The sequence below is a fragment of the Pectinophora gossypiella genome, chromosome 10, assembly GCF_024362695.1.
Source record: "Pectinophora gossypiella chromosome 10, ilPecGoss1.1, whole genome shotgun sequence".
Taxonomy (NCBI): Eukaryota; Metazoa; Arthropoda; class Insecta; order Lepidoptera; family Gelechiidae; genus Pectinophora; species Pectinophora gossypiella.
This window is the reverse complement of record NC_065413.1, coordinates 10,313,710-10,340,939: the sequence shown is the minus strand read 5'-3', so window position 1 is coordinate 10,340,939 and position 27,230 is coordinate 10,313,710. Positions and strand designations below refer to the sequence as shown.

At 35.4% G+C, this 27,230-nt stretch overlaps 1 protein-coding gene across 1 annotated transcript in view; it reads right to left on the bottom strand.

Moving 5' to 3' along the window:
• Positions 1-27,230, bottom strand: part of LOC126370120 (homeotic protein ultrabithorax) — a 269,283-nt gene that overhangs the window by 150,932 nt on the left and 91,121 nt on the right. Inside the window, exon 3 of the transcript XR_007566813.1 lies at positions 849-942. The gene's annotated coding sequence lies outside the window, so the exon portion shown is untranslated. The remainder of the gene's footprint in view (positions 1-848; positions 943-27,230) is intronic.

Below are 27,230 nucleotides of genomic sequence, written 5' to 3'. Positions count from 1 at the left end.
TTGAACATTCCGCAGACTCTACATTATCTGAAAATATGAGCCATAAAACTTTCTGGAGCGTCTCAATAATTTATTCATCCAACCAACTTTGAATACGTAAAAAAAACATCGACAAAAGCCAAAGATGACTTTACTACTGAAAAGTTAAGCCGCAAAAGTCGTAAACTCATAAACGTACAATTAGTGAAACGGGCCAGTAAAGAAAAGATTTTACAACCACTCGGCCGAGGTACAATGAGCGCGGAGTATCGTAACAAGGTGCTGAATAGAGTGAGAAGTCGTAAAGATGATTATTATTTCTTCTACTACCTGTTTTTACGAGTGATGTTGCTGTCACATTCGCACGTAAGCTATTTACTTAAGTACGAGCGTGATAGGTTGAGATTTGTGGCCCGCGTGTTTCATAGTGGGTGCAGTGGGGAGTGTATCTGTCTCTTTCTGGCGCAGTGTGGCGCGTGCAGTGAAGGCGCACTATCGAATGGTAAACAATAGCATATTATCGCAAAGCGCTCAGTTCGCGCGTCCAAATGAAGTCATCAAACGAATGAATGGGTTGTGGTAGAGGGGCTACGGAGACACGTTCGTATTTTTATTACAGTCACCTCTTTAAACAAATATTTGCCGATAAAAGCCGGGATGTGCGCAACGATTTTTTGTAGGCGATCGTAATTGGCCGATTAAAGGCAATAGAGATACTTGCACGTCTAAGAAGAGGTAGTTTTATAGTGTTTCTCACATGCTATGCCCCTTTGGTGTCTGCAATTATACTGGTTTTTGAGCCTGTTTGAAAATTATTACTAATAAAATTAAAAATTGCTTACGATAAAAAATATATTTATTCCTTTTACCTGTCCTTTTAAGACTTCATGTCTATTTTTCTGGTACTTGACAAGATTTCATTACTTTTTCTGATTTTCTTAAGCTTTTCTTCATTCTTGTCCTCTGAAAAGAAAAAAAATTCAATTAGTTTCTTAAAATAAAAGCGTATTGCATTTAATATACATACTTATGGTCACTTTTCTGGGATCTTTTCAGTTCTCCCTAACATCAATTACATTCTTTAATGACCTCCTATCTCTACTCTACATAGATGATTTGGAAAAACCCAGAACGCAGACTGCATTTTCTATAGGCCCAGTTTGTGTTGAACATACATACATACATACATAAACTCACGCCCGTAATCCCTAATGGGGTGGGCAGAGCCACAAGTAATCAAAGACAACTTGCAGCCACTGTTGATACGAAGTCCAAAGATGGATATGATGAACCTTATGGTGATAAGGGATCAGCCTATCGCCCATAACATTAGTCCATCATGTTTGTGTATCATGTTTAGTTTGTGTTGAAAAGAGGTAAATATTGAATAATATAAGTATGCAAGTCTATATCATACAAAACTTTAAGATTAGGTATTAAATATTTCAAAATATTCTTCGCTTAGTATAATCTAAAGTTATAATAGTCTGATTTCGTTGATGTCTTTTGTATGAAACATTTACCAGAACATGGAGGAAGCAAGAGAAGTATGTCAGAAACGAAGCAAATGGAGTTCCATAGTCTCTGCATACCCCGAAGGGAAATAAGTATGTATTTTTGTATGTATGTGCTTTACCAGAACGATATCTTATTATTATGTACACGGCAATGCATTAAAATGTAATTGTATTTTTTTACTTGTAATGATTATTAACAGGCCTAGGAATATCTCCGATTGTCTTATTGAAAACTTGTAGCTCTGTCTACCCTGATAGAGGTACCGGCCCGACTAGTATGTATGTAATATGTAGGCGACGCGACGTCGAGAGATGACGAAAACGGCCTTACATAAAGCCAGGATTAGAAAAGATTGAGAGGAGATAATATAAATACAATCTAATGAGCATTCTATAGTCTCTGCTTACCCCGGTGGGAAATAGGCGTTAGTTTATGTATGTAATGAGCACAAAGAACACAAAGTAAAGAAAATACGAAAAATATAAATTCACCATAGGCGGCCTTGTTACTCATGCAGCAATTTCTTCCAGGCAATCCTTAGATACAGTATCCAATTGTAGTCCTTTACCCAGCAGTTAAATCGATAAACGTACACAAACAAAACTCACGCCTATGAAATATTACAGGGTGCTTTTATTTTAATTTTATTAGCACCATGTGACAGTGTATTTTTTTATTTTACATGCCTATTCTGGCTAAACATGCTGTACCTACATGTAATATTGTGAACTTAACCACCATGTTTCCTGTAAATAAATGATTGATTGATTGAAGCACATTACCAGAAGACAACTTGCTCCTACACTTGGTATTGAAGTCCTCTTCTATAATAGGTTTATGAATTGTATCGTTTCTAATAAGTATGGTCCATTATTATGAGCGATGAGCTGACTCTGCCCTTCCCATTAAGGATTACAGGTGTGACTCTGTACATACCTAATATAAGTATTTATGCTTGTACTTAGGTACGCATAGAAGAAATAGTACCAGAGTTGTGAATCGAAAATACATCAAAGCAATTCTTCGGCACTTCCTCATATAACAAGTAGATGCGCAATGCAAACAAATGTCAAATAGCAATATTGTTTTTTTAAGAGAATTGCTATGATGTGGCCTTTAACCCCTCTGATTGTATGTTTTATTGGCTCAATTTTTTTTTACATAAATACAATAAGAAAGTATATAATATAACTGTTTAAGTCTAACAAGCCCTTTTTTATTTCCTTTAGGGGTCCCAATTGGAACTGGTTCTAATAGTGATCTTAATGTTCAGTTTCAACAGGTGGCGCTACTATCGCATTCCTAGCTCTGTATTTTAGACCTATCCTCTATGAAAGGGATAAGGTAAGGTCAATTATAGAAAACCAAAACTTGGCCGAGAGTAGGTACCTACTCTAGCGAGCAAGCATGAAAACATTGATGATAGTCGAAGAACCGGGGCACAGCTGAAAATCAGCGTTGTGACACTCCCTTAATGTTGGAGTGTCACAACATATTGCTGAGCTGACGTCCCTTTTTAGAAATGAGGTTTAATTATTATGTCTACTCCTACTGTGTACCTTTTCTATTTCTATTCTATTCTAAGAACCCAAGGTGTCCTGACACACGGATTTTAGTTAGTGGATTCACGTGATTCTCCCCCAACGGGAAATCGTAAACGTATGTATAGAAAAAGGGATGTAGCCAAACGAATTTCTCTAGAATTACCTTCTCTGGAAGCTCGTGGAGCAGCGTGGTGGAGTATGCTCTGTCCGTACGCTGCAGTATGTTCCATACTCCCTCCGGTTGATTGAGTGAGTTGTTGAGTTAGTTGGCTTGTGTTCTGCAGTGCTACACGCAGTAGCAGCAGAAACAGTACACGTAGGTTGTGTTTATGATTTTGGGAGCAATAAGAAGTAATAAAAAACTATATAATGCGTCATAAAAGTCGACTAAGGGACTGTATGTGAAAGTTCATTCACCTTTATTATCCTCATTTTTTCTAGGATAATGTTTCCAATCCCCCATATTATTATTATTTATATGGGGGAGGCCTTTGCTCAGCAGTGGGATCATATAGGCTAATAATAATAATAATAATAATGTTTCCAATGTCACACAGTAATTGGCTGTTTAGCTAAGAAGCTACCTTCTCTAGTAGTGTCTGTACATAACTTGACAAACAACAGGGTAGTTTCCAACTACACAAATCAGTTACTTTTTACTAAACGTCAGAACACGAAATTACCATGGAATTTGTATGAAAAAGCAACCTGTGACGTCAAAGAAAAGTGTGACATAATGTCCCACTTATTTATTAAATTTTTCTTTCGTAAAATTCACAAATAAATTACCTAAATAGAAAAACGAAAACGTTTTTTCTCACCCTTAGATCTGTTTTTATTTAATAAGTAATCAGAATTTCAATTTATCTTTGACCTAGGAATTAAACTACCCATTTATATACTATGTATACACTTCTTTTTTCGTGTAGATTAATGATCGATCTTATCAACTCTGGTGTAAGAAACCTTTATAATTGAGCCACTAAAGGTCTCTCTAACATCACTTATACTCATTAACAGCTCCTACAACAGTAACAGTTACTACTTACTGATGTAACTAAGTAGTCGTTACATGAGCTATGTCAGGGGCATTTGGCGGCTCAATAGTAACTCTGACACCAAGGTTGACGAGGTTGGTAATTCACCTTACAACCCACACGATAGAAGAAGATTAACAGCTCGATACTTACATAATTAAATAGTTACTGGGACCGATTGCTTAATATGCCCTCCGAAGCACGGATTGTCCGCGCCACGAAAGACGTTCACGGATTTGTAATGAAACTAATTGACAAGGCAGAATAAGTCTATGCAGAATTTGCGACACTAGAACCGCGGCTGCGAGGCTTCTCTACTCTCATGGATCGTACTTTAAATCCTGTATTATCTTTAGTCTTTGTTTTGCAATAAGGCGTTTAGATTCGACCAAAGCAGAGCGTTTTTATCACACAGAATGCGGTCTGCGCATTACGTTTGTGTCCTTGTTAACATAATGAACCATTAATGGGCGACGGACGGATCACCTGGCATCATACTGTATTTACATCATAATCCATCTTAGGACTTTGTATCAAAAGTGGCTGAAGGGAATGCAAGGTTTTCTGGTTACTTATGGCTCTACCCAATGGGGTGCGTCCGAAAGCTAATAAGCTATTTTGAACGTGAGTTTTTCATGAACTTATGAGTTTAATTTGGTCATCTGCATTGGACTTGGTAGAACAAAAAGCACAGAGTTACAATGTCCACTTCTTTCACATATCGGCTGGTTAATTTGTCCAATAAAAGAAGTTCCACCCTACAATAATATCTGGTAGATAATATAATCATAACATTATAGTATATCCTGCTTCCGATAGTTGCAGAACGTGTACTGGTTTTAGAGTCCGTGTCAAGTGTTGACTTCTTAAGGTAGTAAGTACGTAGTATGCGCGTGAGTGTCGTTCTTCCGCGGCAGTCATCTATTCTATCTCTGTACAATAACAGTCTGAAATAAGAGTATGCTTCTAAAGAGCAGCAGTAGCAGCAGCAGCATATCTTCACGCTAAATCTTTTGCAGGTAAGCCACGACTGACAAAAAAAGCGTTCCATTGAAGCGACAGATGCGGCGATATTCGCAACTCCCGCGCCGCACGCGCCACTCGTGCGAGTCGTAAACACGATTTTTACTACCACTCGAACGCTCGTAAACGTCACAAGAATTGCGCCGTTTGTAGAACTCTCAGTAAACAGCGCACAGATTATTTCGTACACGCCTTCGGGGCTAAACCTCGATATAAATTTGAAACTTTATGGATGCCGGCACTCGACGCACGTGGTTGGTTATTATGCCGTTCTTTGGACGTTTATTGAACCATTATTGGCTTGTTTAAAGTATCACCCGCTTAATAGAGATAAAGTTGTTCAGTGCCGGTGCGAGGATTTGCATGGCCTCCACAGAGGGTTTTAATTGAAATATTTGCACCTCTCTTTTTCTTTATTTGTTTGACTTTATTTCACTATAACAGATATTTCTGTATATTTTTGTGTGATAATATTTTTCATGCTTTCGGAACAACCTAAAACATTATTTTATAAATTTGACACATTTTTAACCACATTTTCAATTTCACTTTGGTCACAGTCATAAAACTTCAAGGGTCCCTTTTCCCACAAGCAAATTCTTCCTTAACTGACATTGCAGTCAGATTAGGCCTCCAGTATTCATTGTTACCTACCTAAAGAACCTCCTAAGGCTCAAACTTTACTGAATCCATGGTATAAGAAGACCAGGTATGCTCCCCACTCCACATGGGAGGATGTTTCAATCCTAAGACAAGCCGCCATTGCTGACACTGCCCTTTGATGACGTAAGTGTTACCACTGTGTTACCATTTACCTGGTATCTCCAACATTCCAAGGACGTAAATTTTACTATTGAAATTTAAGTGAATTACTGACTATCGTATTTAATTACTATTATTTGTCACATAACTAAAAATCATTAAAACTGTGAACTTTGAACTTTTAGTAAAAGATTTACTTCTTTTACTAAAAGTTTAAAATTTCCTTGCAAAGTAAAAAAGCATTGGTCGTAAGTAGGTAATTATTTTTTTACAAAATGGCAACGCAGGGTGGGATGACGTTTGGATTGGGCTAACCTTGAAATGTTACCTGTCACTTTTGAGCTTTTTTTTGACGTGACTTATTGTAGATTTGCCGCAGATGGCATTAACTACTTGGCCGGACAAATGGGGAGCGCTGAAGGCTCTCACCCGATACAACGTTTAAGACAACAGGCCTGAGGGTGCCCAGTTCGGCGCGAACCTCGGCTCAGGGCGTCGTCTGAGAGGAAAAATATTTGAAAGAATTAATCGACCCTAGTGGGTCGATAGCGATAAGCGCTGAATGAGGGAAATCGTCGACCACGCCGGCGGGGTCGGTATCGGGGTTACTTTTGAGCATACCTGGTTTTCTTATACCACGACTGAATCCGTCTCTGCCACTAATAGTTTATCTCTTCATCGACGTAGAGATGTAAGCATGTAGTCGATCTCCATCTAGATGTCTTATTGCGGTTTATGACTGTAATCTTACGTTTATTGAATAGCATCATTGCGAGCATGATTGATGACAATAGGTGAGGATGTAAATTACTTACTACGGAGGGTCTTAATGTTTTATTTGACACTACAGTCTCAAACAGTTGTTTAAGAGAGAAATTGTGAACAGTTCCCATTTAATAATAACAATTAAATTGTCGTTTGGCTCCGATTATCAATCTAGATGGTAAGAGTTTTTTTACTTTGCATAAGTATCTGTTGTAAACTAAATATTATATCAACTACAAACGATGTAATGTAGTTGGTTTTAAATGGCATCAACAAGTTGGCCGGAAAGTGGAATTTGGATAAAGATCCAAATTAATCAGAAATAAAATCAAACGGTTCTAAATTTGAAATGATAACTAGGCACTAGTTACAGTATACTTACTGTAAAGTATGTTGATACTTACAGTAAGTATATTGTAACTAGTAACACTAGTAGTAGTAGTACTAGTAGTAGTAGTAGTATTGTAGTAGTACTTGGAGGCCAACGCCTCCACCAGATATAAAGTCCCAGTATAATTAAATCAAAAAGCAAAAACTAAAAAAAAACAACATACATACATACATAAACTCACGCCCGTAATCCCAAATGGGGTGGGCAGAGCCACAAGTAATCAAAGACAACTTGCAGCCACTGTTGATACGAAGTCCTAAGATGGATATGATGAACCAAAAAAGAAACAAAATCAGTATTTTTTAAACCACAGTTTCTATAAAAGTTAGATTTAGTACAATTCACACATACATTACTTAATTTTTCATGTTATTAAAGACTTACAAGAACCAACAACTTTTACTCCCATAATTAAAAACTTCAAAATAACTGAAATACCAAGAAATGCATAAAAGCTCATAAAAGTTTAGCTTACGCGACTGCCCCTCCATCTAGTTGCAATTTCGTGTAACGTGTTTGACGATGCAACCAGTGGAACCTTACATAAAGTAATAGAGCCTTTTATATTTAAAATTAAATACGACAAAAGGAACGTTATCAATATACCATAGAAAAATATGTAATCACCTAAAATTATTATGCAAGTAATAAAAACATCACAAAATCAAAGCAACCCTACATTTACTCAAGAAATGAGGTCAGCGCCATCTCTCAGCCACCTTTTGTACTTTTATTACAGCTATTCACGTTTCCTCCAGAATGACCTGGTGGATATTATAAGCAGAGGTCAACGCCAAACCCAAGCAGTCTGTTTTTTTATACAATATATTTATAAGTAAACTTAGACTACTCATATAAAACAAAACTTGATGCGATTAACACAACATTTCAAAGATTTAAGATCCCAAACAAAACATAAAATTAATTGAATTGCTCATTAAATCTTTATCACATACGTAGGTACCAACATAATGAGAGGACTGACGGGTCATATTTACATTTGCAATGATTCAGTTTTATGACAGTAATAATAATATTATATAATAACATTGTATCAAAAAGAAGCATAAATGCCAATAGAACGTGATAAAATAAACATAAAAGTGAATGTTATTGCTTTATTCATCATTCGGCGGTATAAATTCATCAAGACACTTGTTAATCGTAAAATAAATCTTATTACACAGTAAAATGATGTTTAAATTGACGACAAGCGTTTTATTTTCGTCATAACAATAAAATTTATTTTTACGATCTGGCGCTAGTAGTGTGGTGTGGGAGAGCGCCATCTAACGGTACTCGCGCGAAACGCTACGGCTACGTATCGTGTGACGTCACATGACGGTGGTGTGGCGGGAGTTCACATCGAATGAATGGATGTGAAGTAAAGTCGTAAACGACGATTTTGATGTCCGTTTTATGGACTGTTGTCGTGTTTCATACTCTTTGATTCTTTCTTCATTTTATTTTAGTAGCGAATCTTTGATATACTGCTAGCTTAGCTACCTGTTTATTGAGTAAAGCGTAGATATTTAAATGTAGAGACGACCTCTCTCTACATAAAAAGTTACCTACAGCGATAACAGTAGGTAGTCTCCTTATCAGTAATGATCAAAGTAATAAAATATAATTATCCTTAAAATATGATAAAAATAAGGGTTAAATTGAAATTAATGTAGGTACTACATTATTCCAGTCCATCCAGTCGATCCAAAACCAAACATTTTATTTCGAGTCACAGCAAACCATTACTGTACTAAAATAAAGTAAATTTAATGACGACTTTGCACGTGTTTTTATTTAAAAAAGAATTTGCTGTAAAAAGTGATCTGAAAAAATTAATGAAAAGCCGAAAATAAAGTGTCACAGAAAAAATAACGATAACAAACAGAAAAGCCACGAAAAGTCGCATTAATAAAAACAATTTTCTGCGATCCGAATATTTATAAAGATCCGTTTAATTCCACTAGAGCTAAAATTGGCCTAGTCATCGCTCTCGACACTGTCCTAACTCACACATGTACAGTTCCACATTCCACGTATAACATTAAAAGTAAACTAACTTTGCATAATGGTCTCATTCGCGCACGCACGCTCGTTACGACGGCCGTAATGTTCTGTCTCTTTCGCGCTCGGTCGTCAAAATGGCCTCCAAACGAGATGTTTTGAAGGAGCGCCGCCAACTTTTGTTGCCTGTAATGGGCGGAGCGTGCATGCACAGGGTCGGAATTAGAACGCATTATTTTTTTTAAAAGAAATATATAAAAAATACCGATCCATATTTAATTATGAAGTTTCGTTAAGAATAATTAATTTTACATTAATAATGACCAATTTATTCTCTGATTTATTAATTTGTAATATCATTAAAATAATTGTCATAAAACATGTCATTGTTATTTATTTTTAACAAAAGTGCTTTCGTTGATGTCTTTTATATGAACTGAACGCCATTAAACACGAAATGTCAAATCATGTTGAAGATAAAATATTTTTTGACATTTTGTCATTTTTTACTTTCTGATGAATTAAAAGTTTTATTAAATATAATTACATCTACTTAAGCTTGTCGTATCAGTAGCCAATCTAGTTATTAAAAACAACTTTACGTGCTCACCTAAGCACAGAGCATCAACTAACAGTCCGTGCCAAAATTTCTAAAGTGACCACTTTCACAACTAGATTATTCTTTAGAGCCAATATTATAAAAAAATATTAACAAAAATATTTTTATATAATACGCTAATATACCTACGCCTCAAGAGTATACAGTTATGCACAGTTAACCGGAAATAGATATAAAGTATACCTACCTGCTCTACCTCGCTGTTCAAAGATAGAGATATCCACACTAGTAAGTATCCTTTCCAAAAATTTCTTACCCTAAGGGGTAAGGCTAAGGCTTAAGAAAAAATTTGCTTATGGTATATTTACGTATATACGAGTCTAATTGTCTACGGTCCGTATTGATCCTTGGGGGAGGCCTATGCCCAGCAGTGGGCGTCGTACGGCTGATGATGGTGATATTTACGTATAACGTAGAAGCGTCATAGCCGGACTCAGAGGAGTTCTATCGACAATTGTATCTTCCTAAGGAGCTGATTTTAAATTATAGTTAAACAATAGGGTTTGGATTCTAAATCAACATTGGGCAACGATCCATCTTGTGCGTCTATGCTGTCCTGGGAGCGAATAAAAACACATAGAACACGTTCAGCTGCTTGTCTTCCCGGGTATGTCGTAAAATCTGATAGCGTGTTTGTGTCATTTCTAATATGGTGGACTAAGTTTTTGAGCGACATGCTGATCCCTTGTCACTATAAGTTTTATAATATCCATCTTAGGATTTTGTATCAACAGTTGCTTCTTCTATTCTATCGTGTGGGTTGTGAGGTGAATTACCAACTTCATTAACCCTGGTGTCAACTCAGGGTTACTATTGAGCCGCCAAAGGCCCCTGACATGTAACGATGACTTAGGGTGGCTTGCGTAAGGGTCTTTAAACATGTTTAGTGGGCCACTAAACATGCAAGCCACCCTTATACTTACATTAGTAAGTAGTAACCGGGACCAACGGCTTATCGTGCCTTCCGTAGCACGGATCATCTTACTTTTCAGACAATCAGGTGATTAGTCAAAACAGTTGCTGCTTATAATAATTGTCTTTGATTACTTGTGGTTTTGCCCACCCCATTACGTATTACGGGCATGAGATTATGTATATAAATATCTTGTCACAGACTGCGCTAGGTATTTTTGATCAAACTTAATCAATAACTGCCAGGCATAGACTCCTGGCATATTTGCGTTAACGGCCTCCGTGGTCCAGTGGGGTTCAAACCCCGGTGGGGACAAGTCACAAAAATCACTTTGTGATCCCTAGTTTGGTTAGGACATTACAGGCTGATCACCTGATTGTCCAAAAGTAAGATGATCCGTGCTTCGGAAGGCACGTTCAGCCGTTGGTCCCGGTTACTAATTACAGATGTAAGTACGTAGTCGTTACATGAGCCATGTCAGGGATCTTTGGCGGCTCAATATTAATAAATACCTTGAACCCCAACACAAAAGAAAGAAAGCATTTTAAAAAAAAATATTGTTTATAATATTTAAAAAAGCTCGATGAAGCATTTTAGGTACAATTCATCTTGCCTCTGACAAGCCCATACATACATATACATCAAATAATTGCGTAATCTACGCTTTGCATTTTAACATTTTACGGAAAGTCAGCAATATTCTGATCAACCTAAATGCGTACCTGGACATTGGAATTAGGATATGGCGACCGATGCGTTGTGAGACGGACTTCAAATGTGATTGTGTCTATTTTAAAATGAGTTTCTACAACGAATTGTGTGAAAAATACTAGAACAGTGCAAGAACTACACATAGTGAATGTAAAATGTGTTATTTATTAAGTGTTTTATTGGGAAATACCAATTAAATGATGTATAATCGAGATTTGTATTTGTTATATCCGCCATTACGATCCCACAGCGTTCGACTCGCGTCTCTCGTCATTGGTATGAAAGAGACAGAAGCAGGGAGACTCTGTCGCACTTATAGTGATGTAAGTGAGAGCGAATGTTTTTGGAAATTGGTATGAAAATTTTACTTTTTAAAAATATATTTTGATGCATAATCGATTAAGCGGGATTTATAAAATTAAGCGTAGTTTTCAATATAAATAAACAAAATATATTTTTAATTTGATTGTTCAAGAAATAGGTAGGTACCTATTGTGTTTTTTTTAAATAAAGAAAAATAATTGACTTGCTTATGTGTCTATTGGTTAATAAAAAGAACGAAAATAAATACAAATTTTCACGAGGTACTGTGATCACCTAAAGAAAACAACATATTACATAGGTACTTAAGATAGGTACCTACTTTCTATATTTGCTGCGCTTCTAAATATTTTTATTCTCATATAAATAAATATAGTTATCATACAAAACTACTTACATTATACCATTTCATAAGGAATCAATACTTTTAAGCACCAACTTATATCTCATACTTATCTCGATAAATAATTCAAATAAAATCAATTAAATCCATAATTATAATTCAGTTGCCCTGTAAAGTAGGTAAAGACTTACCTACCTATTTCAATCAAGTGCTACAAGAATTTAAAATATTCAATTACCTATCTGTAATTACACTTAGTATAAATATGTAATCAATAAGTCTTCAAATGAATAAACATAACCAAATACGTAAATAATAAAGCATAATCCTATTGGTAAATTTTTAAAAACGATAACATTTTACTTTCTTTTTAATATTAAATGTGTTTTGATGCTACGTCGATTAAGCAGAGTAGAAGAGAACCTATACCTGCCTGAAAATTATTAGGTTTAATCCCAGTTTGGACTGGAAACATGCAAAAAATACTCCAAATAAATACCCACCTACTTATTACCAATTTATCAAAAAATAGATAAGTATCAGTTCTATAGGTATAAGAATTTATTTGCGTCTGTTCGTATGTCCGTGGAAGCATTACATACCTAAATACTATTTTATTGATAGGTATGAGTTAATTGCTGTACCTATATTTATAAAACAAGTTTATGATGGATTCCTTTCGTTGTTAGATAGAGACTACCAATCACTTAGTTTTAGAATAAATAGAGTCAGAATATTTTGTTTCTTTCAACACCATTCTCTTTCCTACTACTTACACCTCATAATGAGCCACGAATTAGTTATATTTCTAAATAATCGTAATTCCAAAGCCTTAAATTTATTCAAGTATATATCTAAACCCTAATAATCTGGAAAATTACAATATAATATGGTACTCAAAATTTAAACTTAAGCATTACAAAAACCGCTCAGGTAGATAATAAACGCTTAGTTATTGAAATCGCCAAAATCTCCCGAATGTGGCCGAACAGCAACGAAATTAAAAATTGATTGGGCAATTTAAATTCGGAATCACGTACGGTTCCCGGCGGCTAACGCTAATTTTAACCTACACCTAACCGTTGTAACTAGACCCTCAACACACCCTATCTGCAAATAAAATGATATTACTAACGGAACGCAAAGAGATCTTCGTTAGTTGCTTGGAATAGCATAAGACGAAGAAGGTTGAAATAAATATTCTGGCCTATTAATATTTCGTCAGCATCGAAAGGTTGGTAAGGGTCGGACTTAGAATCCATTCCTGATATAGCATTTTGAAAATATTTGTATTCCCATTAGTGGTATTAGTGGCCCATTTAATGAAAGAAATCTTTGTAGAGTCAACACTTTTAGATAATGAAAATTTTAGGAAAATAACACAAGCAGTTTGGAGAACTATTCACAAAATTCTGAAAAGAGTGTTGTTCCAAGGACGTCGTGTGTAGTGTACCTTTCCTTTAATCTATTATGGAAGTAAATTACTATCATCATCATCATCAGCCCATTAACGTCCCCACTGCAGGGGCACGGGCCTTCCCTATGGATGGATAGGGAGATTGGGCCTTAAACCATCACACGGGCCCAGTGCGGATTGATGGTTATTAACGACTGCTAATGCAGCCGGGACCAGCGGCTTAACGTGCCTTCCGAAGCACGGAGGAGCTCGAGATAAAAACTTCTTTTTGTGGTCACCCATCCTATGACCGGCCTTTGCGAAAGTTGCTTAACTTCAACGATCGCAGACCGAGCGCGTTTACCGCTGCGCCACCGAGCTCCTAAATTACTATATAAACACACAATCTTTTAATTACTAATCAGCAAATCAACATGACTTAATAAGCATACCAATTGCAAATAATCTCTTCATTTAAAAAGCAATTAGTGTTTGTTGCTAAACATTTACGACCGTCTGATACTGAACAGGTGAATTAATTGGTTAGTATTTACCTTGACGCATTCATTATCTTATATGCCTTGCGGGTGCGCAGCCGCTTACTAACTTAGTAATTAACAGTGCGATTAGGTCTAATAGATAGTACTTAGGTTATACTACTCTCTGCTAGCGATTCAGAGTTTGAACTGTTTAATAATATTTCTGTATAAAGTAACATATTCCTATTTATTTTTAAGTCGCCGGTTCAATATCAACAGTGGGAACCACGTCACTTTCTGACTAGTAATAGTAAGTGAATTACATCCAAGAAATATGTATATCACGACCAAATAAAAAACAACAATTGGGTAGTTTCTAGATGAAAGATAAGTTATAGAAGTCTGATTACTAAACCGTTTTCGTTTTTCTATTTAATGGATTGTAATAAAGAAAAATGAAATAATAAGTGTTACATTTTGACACTTTTGTAAAATGTCACAGTTTGCTTTTTCATGCAAATTGCATTGTAATTTCGTGTTTTGACGTTTAGTCAAAAGTAAGTAACTAATTTGACTAGTCAGAAATTACCCTATTGCGAGAGATAACAATTTGGTTTAATAAATAATTTTAATATAATAAGTGTATCCAATATAATATAATAATATAAAAGTCATGCTATAGATGAAGATTAAAGATTTATCCTATTGCACAACTTCGTCAAGTTCATTTAAAACACTCAGATTTATCGCTTTAAAGAAAAAAGCGAATCTCTGGGATTGGTGATCACTGGTAATGTTATTTTGGTTAGTACTTATTAAAAAAAACTTTTAGCAACTCAGGTTAAAAACAGGAAAGAATATAAAAAAAATGTTCACGTCATAATAGTATATGAATTGATCATTAAGTGCAGAAGTTTGAATATTCGAAAACATTATCTGCACGGTAAGTAGGAACTTAACGCTACCCGCTATAAAGCAGATACATCCAAACGCCATCAAATCTAAATGGTACTGAAAAATGTACGAACGTGTATTTTTTCCAGGCTTTTATATAAATTTAAAAATGATTGATTTTACACTTCAATCGAGTGAAGTTTATTAAGTTATTTGAACGTGCATCGACAGCTTTATGGCGTTGATTGTTATGTAACTAATATTTTATATTATGTTTTATATAATCGGTAAATTGGGCAAATACACAAACAAAACAAAAAAGGTAAATGTGTATAGATACCATTCTAAATCAGCATGAGTCATCTTAGCTGTTTGTTACAAGAACAAGTATTTGCCGCTTGATTTATACCTATTTTAATTGCCTTATTGATTCTGATGGGTTCAGATACCGGTGGGGACATATCACAATCGTCACTTTGTGAATCCTACTTTGGTTAGGACATTGCGGGCTGATCACCCGATTGACCGAAAGTAAGATGATCCGCGTTTCAGAAGGCACGTTAAGCCGTTGGTCCCGGTTACTATATGTAAGTTAGTAGTCATTACTTGAGTGGCGTCAGGGGACGGCGGCTCAATAATAACCCTGACATCAGGGATCATGAGGTCGGTCACCCACCGGTCGACGATTTCCCTCTATTAGCGCTTATCGCTATCCACCCAGTAGGGTCGATTAATTCTTTCAAATATTTTTCGAAGACGAGCTGAGGTGAGGTTCGCGCCCAACTGAGCACCCTCAGGCCTGTTGTCTTAAACGTTGTACCGGGTGAGAGCCTTCAGCTCTCCCCATTTGTCCGGCCAAGTAGTCAATGCCACCTGCGGCAAATCTACAATAAGTCACGTCAAATAACAAAAGGTCACCCACCTCACAACCCACACGGGAGAAGAATATTGCGATATAGGTGCAAACATGGGTTATAATTGCATTTCAGTAATTATTTTAAATATGAACTTGACAGGGAAGGAGTTAGGTGTCACAAAAACAGTTGTAATAGCGCCTTATTAGACAAAGATAAAGTTCATTAAATAAATCAGTCGGCATTTGTCAGGTCCGTCGTAAATAAAGAGAATCATTGCAATTAACTGCATGATATGTTCGTATAGAATAAATAATGATTGTGGAGTTTATAATTTACTGTTTGATAATAGAGTTATGAATGTCTAGGTATAGGTAAAGGTAGGTATAGATACATATCTAGTTGTGTCCGTTTTTACGTTCTTACTCCACATCTTCATTTGTTTACTGCTTGAGAACTGATGAAGAATATTTTTATGCTTTGTTCAATAGTTATTATATTACTAATAGAGGTAAACCACCTGGTAAGTACCTATAATATTTCTCCATGTTATATTATTTTATATAATACCTATATTATGTAAAGCATGAATATGAGAATGTGGAGGAAGCAAGAGCTTCGGTCCTGACATACTTCTCGTACATAGGTTACTTATTGTTGTTTTAACATCAGATTCTCATCGTACTTTTATAGGCCTTGACAAATGTTGAGTTATCAAAATGAATATAGTGCCCCTTACATAAGTACCAACCTCGTAAAAAAATGTTCACTTCCGAAATTCGTTGAACGCGTAGGTGTCTATATATAATGGCACATCAATCACTCAATATGAGCGGCAACCATTATTCTATCAGCCCTTAGTACCCGCGCACGGGAAAAGCATAAATAAAAAATAAAAATAAATATTTCGACGGACAACGTAGCACGTGCTCAGGCGCCGACGCGGTTTAACATTCAACTCATGCGCAACATTGTTTGTTTTCTCACTGAAACGCTTTAGGCCGACCATCACGTGATTGTTTTATTGAGTAGACATCATGGTATGTGTTATTAGTTATTATATAAACGGTGATTCATAGTCGGATCTTAGATAGGTATCTTATAAGATTGGTAGTTAGGTGTGCAATTTATTACGAAGGAAGTTCTCAAGTATACAGTAGGTATTTTATTACTTCATGTGTAAACGTAAGTCATCTGCACATTTTATAAGAATAAAAAAACGCTAAAGCTTCTTAGAATAGAACTTTGTCTTATTATTCTATGATTGCGGTAAAATAAATATTAATATTTAATGTAAGCATCAACAGACCAGCGATGGTATGAGAAATATGTCAAAGAACAAGTTTTTAAATATACAATTGCGTCATAGAAACCATTTATTTACATAGGTAGAGTTTTTTTTTTGAAAGTAGGTACATATTTATATAACCATTATTAAACATATATAAACTCACGCCTATTTTACAACGGGATAAGCAGAGACTGACTATGGAATATACGCTGACTGTGTAAAAATCCACAGAAATATTACTGATAAGATAACCCTTCAAAATTACTCAAGCACTCGTAATTCAGTAAGCAAAGTTGGTGAGTCTGAAAGTAAACAAAATATGCAAGTAACAGGGCAATATATGTGTCAGTGTCAGGCAACAGTTTTTTTTAATCAGATACTTTAAACATTTATAGAAATATATAGGATATAGAAGAGCCATGAGAGAGTTGATGGTAGGGCTGGCAGAGGAAGGCCTAGAAGGACTTACATTGACCAAATTGCAGATGTCCTTAGAAAAGGTTTAGTACGATCAACTCTGAACCAGCGTGCGTGTATGAATCGATTGATGAATGTAGAGGAAGCAAGAGAAATGTGTAAGGATCGCAGCAATTGGAATTCTATAGCCTCTGCTTACTCCGGTAGGAAATAGGCGTGAGTTTATGTATGTATGTATAAGAGCCAATAATTATAGGTTTGCACAAATAGATATACCTAGTATAAATCAAAATTATTTCTACGTCACAACCTGTCATGATTGATCATGATTTTCATTTATACGTATAGGGGTAGTAAGTACCTATAATTATTGTACTTATTTTAAGTATTATCATTATAGTATTATCATTTACCCCCTGACTACAATACAGCTCGTACAACCAGAAATATCTCTTAAGGCAAATTTACTAGCTAAAGATATTTAGCCTGCAGAAAAGCATAGTCGATACCTCTCACCTCTCGATGTACAAGCACCATCCCACTCTTATTTGAATGTGTTTTACATACTAGCATCGCTATCTTAGACGCCAATGGTGTAGAAATAAAATAGATATGTGTCTTTGGTAGGAGATACAATGGATCGTATGTGATAATTCTAAGACCACCACAGTGGTGTTTTAGTATGCCCCTGGTTACGCTGAATATATTGTATGAAAATTAATAGCTACTAGTCTGTAAGTGGTTACTTCCTAGTTCTGTTTTAAGAACGTGTATTGAATTTGTTTTATTATTGTTGTATTTTATAATCGTTATTGGGTAAGTCTGTACTTATTAAAAATAAGGATTTTACTTTTACAAGGGTAAGGGTATAAAATATTTGAATTTGAGTATATTGTCAAATAATGAAGAAGTAAAATAGAAATGTAAAATAAAATATTATTATTATAAAGTATTATTGATTGATTGATTGATTGAATATTATTGTTTAGAAGAACTATGATAGTGGATATTTTCTCATGAGGGAATTCAGAATAAAGACTTTTTAACATTATGAATTAAAACAAGTATTTATTTTTTATTATTTTTATAATAAGAACTTATAATTGTGGATAAAAATAAATAAAAATATAATTACTAACGGTACATGTTAATGTTACCTATATATTTTCTTCCAAATAATCCTCCGTTATACAGCTGTTAGTCGTTGTAAATAGGTTGGTAAGAATAGGTACTAGCAGGTCTCAGACATACCTACAAGTACCATCTAGATAAAAGGTGAACACGGGAAAGAGGAAAGCATGGTTGCCGACGGCGCCGGGAAGCGACGCTTTCGAAATATCCCTTCTGCCAGTAAAAGGTTTTACATCGAGCTTACTCACGGAATTCAGCTGTTTTCCTTTTTCATTACCTTAGTAGTAAACGTAAATTCGTTGATAGGAACTAGGAACTTAGTTTGAAATATTTGGTAGGTATGTTTTTTATTCATGATCCTGTTGAGAAAATAGCACAAAATAACTTGGTTAATATTAGGTACCTAAGTAATATAGCGACCGAAATCCGTAAAAAGAAAAAGTGAGGTAGGTACATACTTAAATTAAATTGAAAAACATTTACAAAACAAGTTTAAAATGGTGACCATAAACATTTAATATGCAAATAAAATTATCTATGTAATACATAATAATAATAAGTATAGGAATTCTTAGTAGGTAGGTTAAATATTTTCGTCTTAAAAGTGGCTTTTAGAATTGATCGGTAAAAACACCCAAACAAATAGCACTCACATAATAAAACAATTTTTAACTTAATTTTGAAAGAAATTCACCGGCTCTACTCCAAAAATTTGACACACTGCGTTCCCGCGCAACAAAAAGTCGGCCATTTTGATTACGTGCGACCCGTCCGCGTGGAGCCCCTCCCGCCAACAGTAGGGGGGCGACTATACGGGTTATCCAACCAACCGTGATACTTGACATGCTCTGCTTTAGTCGTTCGTTTTGTAGTAGTACAGCTTCTAGGAGGGGTCATGTAGGAATGGTTAATGCAGTATACGGGCTGTTTATGTAGCCAAAACTGCCGCTTCATACACCGACGGCGTCACAGCCATCACTTTCATTATTATTGGGCGATTCACGACGTTTACTCAGTACTCGGAGACGAGAATCTCTGTTCCGTTGTTCAATTAAAATGTGGTGATTGTTATATCGTGGCCGCTTCCTTTCTTAGCGTTTTAGGTTCATTGTTTATTAGTAGTTTGTACAATAATTCTGATTTCTATCATTCAGAAACATCTTCTGAGTGGTGTTTACCTACTGAGAACTCTGTGATTGCTTCATCGTACACTAAGTAATTAAATTAATACATTTGTTAGAATATAGGATACCTATACGAAAATTAAGCATAAATTACGCGGTAAGGTGAATCAAGTGATTTCTTATTCACTGCTAACCATCTAGGTCGGTATAAGACGTTAAATTTTTTTGCTTAAGTAGGTACGTAAAAAAGTGAATATTATTTTATGATTGGTAAAATGGTTTGGGGTTCTATTTGAATCTAATCACTGTTGTATGTTACTTTACTTACTTTGACGTCCTAGGTTGTTCTTGAATTATGACATTTACTTTATCCAGAAATTCAGCAGGTAATACAAAAGTGCTTATTTAAATACCTGAGCACGGGTTTAGTATTCAGATCCTACTACATACTACGCTTTGTCGGCGTTAAACTAATGTTATTGGTACTCGTTTTACATAATTTGTTGCATTATGCACTTATTTATGTAATACATAGAAAAAGAACTATTACCGGACGGAAATTGGAAATGAGTGACTCCAAACAGTGGATAAGAATTGAGATTATAAATAACATTATTCGGTTTAAGAACGAATTTGAAAACCGTGATGTAAATAGGTACAATATTAAAAAAAAACATACTTTAACAATTTTCTCAACTTGCACTTCAGATACTCTGATAATATTAATTATATATCAAATCAGACACGACTTGCTCTTTTACTCAATTACCTACTTCGACTTTCCCCAGTTAACAAGTAGCAAAGTAGGTACATTCAGATATTTATAGTGATAATACAGTATTAGTTTTACTCTATTATTATTGTATAAGTAATTTACAAACTTTATCCTATCTGCCACCGCATTACTACCAAACTTATGTAGCATAGTCCTTCCACAGACCTCATTTTGGTTTTTGGCCAAACCCAAACGTTCAGCCCATTTGCGCTGTTAATAGCCCATCCTTATTAAATTTATACTAGATACGGTTAAAATTTCAGTTGTTTAATTACTTGGAATTTGGGCCCAGGGAAACCGCGTAATGGGGCTCAGTCCGAGAGCCGGACGCAGCCAAATTAGGTGGTTAGACGAGGTATATCATTTTGTGCTTACATCGCCCAAGGGGCCTGTCCACGGCCCGGCAGTAGGCACACTTTTAAACCTAATTCAATGAGACCAAATTGAGACGTAACGTGACCTTATTATAAAAATTCAACGAATTAAAATAAATCTAAATCTCGCAACGACCAAAACGCACGGCAGCAAACTCGTGTCTACCGATCACGAAAAAGACAGTCCTCACCGATATAATTCTGTCCTTCTCCCACTAATGTGCTCGTAACCGTTGTTGAGACGTTCCGCGTTTTATGTTACGAGTGCGTCGTAAAATAAAAGTGCATCAAAACGGGCCTCCTGGTTGCATTGTCCGCGATTAAAAAACCGACTGAATTTAAAACCCTCCCTTGCCTTACACCTTGTTAGATTCAAGTGATCTCTTGAACTCAGTCGCATAGTCGGGTTCGTTTACGATTATTTAGTCGTAAAAATCAAAGTTATAGCCTATTTACACCCGTAACTGTATGTTAATCTTTGTTTTACGAGTGTGCGGTGGCTTAATATTTAATCGTTAATCATTTAACACTTTAAGCTCGTGTGTGGTCGGTTTTATGACCTCGTATTCTTGATTCTTGACTGTGATTACCTACTCCATTTTGTAGTGGTCGTAAAGTCCGCTAGGTACCTATGTCGTGTGTTTAAACAAGGCTTCTGCACGTCGTTGTAGTACGCATAGTAATTTTAATGAATTGGATTCTTGTATAATACACGTGATGCTATGAACACGCACAATTTATATTGCTTATCCACTTACAAATAAGTGGTACTCTACGGTTTGCATGTTTAAAGAGTATGATGACCGCATGAGCTGAAAGAGCTACTACGTTTAACTCTTAAAGATTCTCGCTTTGTTTAGGTATGTATAGAATGATTCACATGCATCAGATTTATCTACATTTTCGTTTTGCGTTCAGAACGTCCACAGACGAACCTCCAACATTACACACTATCTTCGTATTTATTTATAGAGGCATGTAAATTTACCTACCAGATATATTATTGTTTACATTTCGACACCAAGGAATCTCGGTAGAACAAAGACATTACGCACAAATGTCTCATGAAAACATTACAGTACATATTATGCTCTCACTTATAAATTTACTGATTTTTTACGATTCAAAATGACTTATATCAATGCAGTTGTCGCTGTATATTCGACTTTATATCATCTAAGGAGAGAAGTTCACTTTAAAAGGGCGATAAGCGTAGTTGTATGACGAAGTTTGTGCGGCCATCTTAAGTGTCTGTGCTCCGGCGCATAAAAGTGCATCATTTGACGATGTTACCAGTTAAATGGACGGAGGACGAGGGAACTGAATGATAGGATGCCTTGAGTGGCAATTGATTTGTTTATCTGTGCTCTGCTGTGGTATATGTAATATTAGGTTTATAAGTTCTGGCCAGATTAGCTTAATGTAGGTACGCCTACAATAATGTATAAGTATGTTATGCTTATGTTATGTAGAGAAGTGGGATAATGCAGTAACTGATACAAACATTTTTAGGCAGGTAAGTAAGTTATAAAAGTATTTTAAGCGACAGGATGACTGTATAATTTAAGAAAATAAAAACTAGCTTAACTAAGTTTGAGTTTTGTGTGAATAATTTCCATTTCTTGCTAATCTTTTATAGAATTAAATGGTAAAAAGTAAGGAGTGACCTAAACAGGCTTCAAAACCTAAAAAGATCAAGATAAAAGATTCTAGATTATATAAAGCTCAACAGATGTTAATTACTTATAAATATTTACTTATATTTACCTAATAATATTTTTCTAATTTTTAAGTTTGTTATTTAAAATAAGTTATCACAATACCGTAACCTTCTAAATGTAAAAATGTTTTAATGTATGTGATGTGGCTGTACTTTATAAATAAATAAATAAATAACACCTTTGTAAGCCACATTCTTCACGAACCCGTCTAGTCAGCTACATCCCATGAAGTTGAGAGAACAGAGCCCTGTGGTGTCGTTAGAAATAGTGCGAGTCGGCAACTTGTAGGCCCTACAAGGATGTATTTTGTGACCCGGACGATAAACTTACAGGCCTCCACGTTGTCCCTACACGGAAACTAGATTTTCAAAAACATGACTTTGTAAACATACATTAAAGTATAAAAAAGTAAGTAAGTTAAGGTAGTAAGTTTAGTATTCACCACCTCCCTAGCATTGTCCCGTTTTTCACAGGGTCCGCTTATCTAACCTGAAGATTTGACAAGTCCGGTTTTATACATAAGCGACTGCCTGTTTGACCTTCCAACTCGCGAAGGGAAAACCAGCCCAATACAGGTTAGGTCACATACCTCCGAAAATGTATTTCTCGGGAATGTGGGTTTCCTCACGATGTTTTCCTCACCGCTGAGCACGTGAGCGTAGTATAAAGAAATATTAAATAAAAAAATATATGTTTTTATTTTGGATTTATAGATTAAATAAATAATGTTGCTAGACAGATGACCTTATTTCATGGGTAATTAAAACGTCAAAAAAATATAATGTGATGAAAACATAAATACATCGTGTATGGGACATACCTAATAGTCTACCATTTATGGTCAGTCACATCTCTAGCGCGAGCAAGCCAACGCGTCTCAATGTTTGGATTTTGTAATTTAATTAATATCCTAAGTAATACAGTTCATTCAATTGTTTGTGTGGGGTTTTATTGAAATTACCAGCGCTCCCTACACATCGTATACTAAGTATATGACGGAAATAAAATTATTATGTAATGTAATTTCTGTTTAATAAGATTTATTTGTTATAGTATTAAATTTTCCCCAGGTGTCATTCTTAGCTGAAAATTCATCCCAGTCTTTACAGTGGCAGACTTAAAAACTATTTTAATGAAAAAGGAAAATTTTTCCTCTACACAGAGTGGGGCTGGAAATAAATCGGACGGCATTGCAGTCACGTCCAGTACAATAAGTCGTGACAGAGGATACATCACGCCGAGATAAAAGCCCTTGGACGCTGCCAGAGCCCACTCACGCTTTTGACGAAAAAAAAAACAAGAAAAAGACCGTGAAACCTCTTTAGCACTTAGCTCGCGAGATTGAATGCTATGAACTGAGTGCGGGTATAAGTGCTGCGTTTATAGAAGGGGTGTTTTGTCTTATGTTTGGTTATGTTTGTGGATGTTTAAATTCTAGACGTGAATCGTGTACTTAGTAATTTACTAGTATTATTATACTCGTCGTTACTCGTTGTATTATTATAATAAAATTGTGACCTGTTTAACAGAATAAATGTATAAATAATATAATATTAAATAATATTATATTTTACCCCGCGTGGTGGTTTAAGACCCGATCTCCCTATCCATCCATAGTGAAGGCCCGTGCCCCTGCAGTGGGGACGTTAATGGGCTGGTGATGATGAATATTATATTTTAGACTCGTAGAATAAACTATGTTTTAAATTTGAGTAAATGGAAAACTTAACAGTTCTCACCACGACCGTATACTTACATATATAATATTTTTTTAATATTTGAATTCCAATTTTACCTTCAATTTAGCATTTGACAATGTCTCTGTCTCTATATAGCCACAGTAAAACAGTAATGGTATAGTAATGTATGACCTGTGCCGGGCTGTGCCTAGCAGTGGGCGTATATAGGCTGTTTATAATTATGTAGTTAATGTATGATTCATAATTCACTTCAGAGAAATAAAACGGTTTTCGACTTAAAAACTGATCCATCTTTTCTTTTCTAAATATGACATTTTCTTACCTACACATTTAAGTAGAACAGTTTATTCTCGGCATTTCACACCCTTTAAATATACATCCATTACATACTCCGCAAGCATTATCCTATCGACTCCCGCCGCATAAACCACGGCGATCACACTTCATCCATCCGTAGACCAACAAAGCTTTATAAATATCACCCGGCTAGATTCAAAAAGGAGCTAAGCGAGAATAAGCTGGTAATAATTTATGCAAGTTGAATTATGTGGTATTAAGTTTACGTGGGCGGGGTGCGGGGAGGGCGCCGTTATCTTCGGACACGCCGGACTGAATTATGGTGCGAGGAGATATCGCGGCGATTCTCTAACTTGGGAATGCGGACGCTGCTCGCATGGTCTGTATGCTGCCTTATTTATTTTGGTTGTAGGCCATGTATTTATATTATAGTTAATGAGAAACTCGAGGTGAGTCTTTAGAGGTCGGAGTTGTATGTTTTTGTAAGTGGACATTTTAAATACCTAACTATATTTAAGTATGTTATTTAATGTTTGAGGGGAAGAGTACGTTAATCAAGATAAGTATATCATTATTATCCCACAGGCAAACTTTAAAAAAATGCTGATTTTTGCGTTCTATACCTAAGTATAAAGTATTTGATAATGTTTTTATTTACTTACCTGCATATCTTCTAATTTCTAACACACATAATTTAAAAAAAACACAATCTTGTCTGCTACGAGAGCACCTTACGGACATTGAACTTAATCTAAAATTAGGATCACTTTATCAGGTTTAATTCATTTTTCTTTTCTGCAAGGTATAAAACCAAGCGTACACTAGAAGGATTTTTTAAAGACTAAATTCTTACAACGGACTGCCTCTAACACAATAGCCCCAAACGTATATTTAAAGTTCGATAAAACAAAACAAAAACTACGAAAACAAAACCGTTTAAGCTTTTGTATCTGGCCGCGTTCGCAGAAGATTGTCTAAGACGTCATAAAAAGTAAAAAAGAAAACTTTAAAAAACTGTAACCCTTCAAAAGAATAGTTTTTTAAAAAAGCTTCTAAATGGGTTAAATTGCGCAACGGCGTTCTCTTTTCAATTCGAAAATATGAAAGGAAATCCTTATTTTTTTAAAAGATCTTTCAACAGCGCGTTGCGAATAAATCGCGAGATTCCCGCAATGTTTGGCCTTGTTCGAACATTTTTATTGCATCGTAAACCACTAAAAAGTACCTTGTTAGAATGTACCAACATAGAAAGGTGTTCCGGGCCATTAGAAGATTTAAAACACAAAGCTCGGAGTATAATTACACCTGAGCTGTTTTTTTTAAAGAAAGTCTTTCTCCTTTTGTTAGGTTTTGTTTTGTGCAAACATCAATAATCGTTATGAATGTTTTGTCATCATTTTGGCAGGTGAATTATGAGAAAGTTGGATAATGACAGGTCTGTTTCATATTTTCAGACATTGCATTTTTTATGCCATTGTTAGCCTTTGGTTGTGAGTTGACTGTCACGTAGTTCAGTTTAACTATTTTGGTGGTCATGTGCAGTACTATTAGTAATTAATGGCGTACACTGTTTTAATAAATAAATAAAATAATTATTAAACTGCAATATTTTAACGCTGTAGTGTACAAGAAATTATTTCCGTATAACAGTGATATAAAGTGGTCGCAACACATCGTTTCTTCTACGTAAAAGTGTAAAACCACAGAAGATAAAACTGGTAATGTAAATTAAGGAATTTTTATTTTATTGTGAGTAAGACTATTGAACTGTAATTTTTAATTTTATTTTAAGTTTTTTACATGATAGCTTCATTACAAATAACCTAAAAGCGACAACCTCTCCAAGAATAAAAGCGTCGTAGGCAAACGTACATCAATACATAAGGCGGTACATTTGCATATCTAGGGGCCGTCAGCCGACACATAGTGGTAGCCCACAAGCGGTCTAATGGCCCGACAATCGGCGCCACAATTCATAATTATCGCCTATTTTGACCGGACTATATCGGTAGCTTACACTGCACTCGCGGTAAGGTTTGTTCGCATTTGACTGTTATACCGACATACAAAAGCACTGATAGTCATTTGTTTTCGTTTTCATATACGTCGAACATAACAAATTATTTATACAAATATTATAAACAAATTGTTTTTACAAATTATTTTTACAAATTGAAAGTGTCTCTTGTTGTAATACATGACTTGTATGTACTTGGAAAATACGCCAGCGCTGACAGTGTCTTGTTTTAAATTGATATTCAGGAGACATTTATAAGTGGAATATTACATATTTAATGTTCTCATACATGAGGAAAAAAACTTGTCCTTTTTACTTCATTTTTGTTAGATACTTACGTACTTCACATCGTCATACCCCCATCCCTGTCGGTGTGGGTAGAGCTACAAGACAACCCGCAGGCATACTTAATATTCATTTCAAGACAAATTATATTATACTTATTAAAAAAACATAAGTTAAAAACTATAACCCGACTACGGAAAAATGTCGCTTTAAAAAGTATGAAACAAGAAAATAGGTATATTTGTCTGAAATTCTTCCGAATAGTGATGTTTAGAAGATAGCCGTGGTTGGGGTTAAACACATAACCCTCCTTTTTAGTTCGCTGCAGTTGGGTAAAAGCAATGTTAGTTTGATACTGCTGCCTTTACAAGAGTACCCTTAAACATCATTACGCGGCGTTTGTTCGACGTATCGGGAGCACAATGTTGCCAAATGCGACCGACGCGTCACTTTTGACTCCTCTACAGCCCTCTAATACCAGCTCTATGTCCGCTATACAACCTAATGGCTAGGCTAAACTATGATCTATTGCTCTGCAGCTT